The sequence below is a fragment of the Bombina bombina genome, chromosome 1 (genome assembly GCF_027579735.1).
Source record: "Bombina bombina isolate aBomBom1 chromosome 1, aBomBom1.pri, whole genome shotgun sequence".
Taxonomy (NCBI): domain Eukaryota; kingdom Metazoa; phylum Chordata; class Amphibia; order Anura; family Bombinatoridae; genus Bombina; species Bombina bombina.
Window position 1 is genome coordinate 1,366,867,857 of NC_069499.1, and position 2,881 is coordinate 1,366,870,737.

Below are 2,881 nucleotides of genomic sequence, written 5' to 3' on the forward strand. Positions count from 1 at the left end.
TTGAATGTGTCAAATTAACTTTCTTTTTTATCTTTATTTATTTTATTTTTTTAATACTTAAAATGGTACATGGACGTACAACAAGAAATGTATAGATAATTTATTTATCAGACTCTCAAGCTTTGAGTTGACAGAATTCTATTTTGTATATTAGAGGTTCATAAAATTAAAACCAAAAACTATAATCAACAAACTTATCTAAATAAAACATCAAAAGGTGAAACATATTAAACTGATTTAAGTCCTTATACACTGTGAAGGTTTAACACAATTTAAATACTGAACGGGGGGAATTTTGTATACATACAGCTTAAGACTAGTCTACCAGGTGCAACCACTATGCTTTATTAAGACTGTAGGAAAAAACATATGCAACAACAAAAAAAGACTTTTCTCTAGACAGATATAATTATAAAATAATACACATTCTATGAGCAACAAAAATATTGTAGCTACTATATTAAAAAAAAAAAATAAGAAACTAAGGCAAAGCATCGCTGAACCCTAAATGGTATAGGACTATAAACTACATGAATATTTCTTTTCAATTAGCATATACCACTAATTAGCCATGGTGTGCTTACTCTGAACGTTATCACCATCAGGTCTAAGGCACTTTTAAGAAATATTCTACTAACCAGCTCATTACAATTTTGCCATTTACATTATATTCTCTATCATCATGGCTTCCAGAAAGTCCTCCAAGGCAGATAGAGCTGACATGCACAGCAAGGGCCCTCAGACCACAATTCATAACATGATAGATTTTCTATGCTCTAGACAGCATGATCTCAAACTCACCAGAAGTACCTGATAATAATATTGAGGTGGGTGCTCCTCTGTGGCTGAAACAAACAAACCTCTCACAAAGGCTATTAGCTTTTTGCCCACTTAGGAGGACTTTGCCTTACTACTAACCCAGGTCAGCCAAATAGTAAAATATGGCCTCTCTGAGGTCCGCAGAGATTATAGTGGTATAGTGTGCAAAGCGCCTGAAAGGCAGAGGTATCTAATGACAGGTCAGATAGACCAGAAAGGAAACTTGTCGGTTATAGATGGGTGGTGGGAAAAATTATATATATATATATATTATAGATATATACACAATCCTTGGCTAAAAGAGTATATAGTGTGATATACAGTTCTTGATTAAAAGGAGTGTTTAATGTTAGCGATAATAAAAACAATATTCAATGACAATATAAAAACATATAGGTAATAAAATCAAGTGAATCATGGATCAATGAAACCTTTATTAGCAAAGCTTGACAAATGAGAAAGGTGTCTAATTCTGCAATTACAGCTACACTCTTGGCGTTGAAAAAGGGGTAGTGGTCCTATCTAGGATATGTATACGAGGGTGTGGCTACAAATAGACCTATGCGGCTGTCTAAAATAGTTACTTGTTTAAGATTGTAACTTATTGTGAGTCCATATGCAAAAAAAAGAGAGGAAACGACGGCACTACTGGTGCTGGGTCCCTAATTATATTCAACTCTCCTTATTAATGAAAGAGAGAATTGTTAAATACTGGTATATGTTGGGACTGGGGTGCTGTACATAGAAAGAGGCAAACACAAGAGTATCAATTGCAACCGCAATTGGAAGAATGTACTTATTTAGCACTCACCAGCACAAAGTGATGGAATCACTGTTGTACCATAGGAAGTAGACTCCAAAGAAATGGGGGATTTTTAAAACTTAACATTTAATAATATTGTTAAAATGGGGGTAAACATATTAAAAACCACCGTCGGTGTGAAAGTGAGTGAATGTAAACCTGTGGCTGTAATAGCCTCGGGAGTAGAACATATTCGCCGTAGCAAAAAAATCAAATTGTGTGCTCAGGAAGATTCTGGAGAGCTGAAATAGAGGTTAAAATAACCACTTTGTGTGCATATGTCCTTAACTGGCCACTAACCACGTAAATTTGTAAAGATACCCCTTAGGGATGATCTAAAGGTAACCAGGGAGTCTCTTATAGTGGTAAAATACCAATGTGGTACATATCTGTTAAACTTTCTCTGAGCGGTCACTATGGGGGTCTTGACTCTCTGGTGTGTACCAGGGTTATAGATAGTCCCAGAGCTGATAGAATTATTTACATAGCCAATATGGTGCTGTTACTGGATTGTATATGCTTCATATTGAAGTGTCATCTTCTTGTGGTCCCTGACGTTAACAAAGCACAAGTGACTGAGAGTGGTAAAGTCTGGTATAATTAGCTAAGGGGATACATCAATTCGGTTTTAGGTATTGAAGTTCTTGTTCAGTTCAATTTTTGGGTATCCGTAACCAGCAGAGTTGGAGCGGGTTAAATAGTGTATTTTCCTTAAATATACTTCTGCGTTTCACCAACTTCAGCAGATTTTTTATATCTTACTGTTGGACTGCAAAGTAAGCTTCTACACTATTAACCCCTAAACCACCAGCACCCCACATCGCCACAGTCCCCACTACACTGTTAACCCCTAAACTGCCAGCCCCCAATGCAAATTCACCCACTAACATCTAAACTCCCTAAGCTAACACCTTCTAAGTTAACCCAAAATAGACTAACACTACCGAAAAAACCTACCTTTAAAAAAAAAAAAAAAACTTACCTGAGAAAGTAAAAAAAATCCAACCTTACTTTTTAAAAAAATCCAAAAACTACCATTTCTATAAAAAAAAAACCCTAACATTACACTAACCCCTTAACGACCAGCGCCAGACCCTGTACGGCGCCGGTCGTTAAGCCTTTTAGTACCAGAGCCGTACCCTGTACAACGCTGCTGTCCTGAGCCTCTCTCTGCCGCAATCTTGCTAACAGTATCAAGAGCGTGCTATTTCTGCATTCTTTTCTTTATCTGAAGCTGTAATCAGCTATATTAGCTTTAAT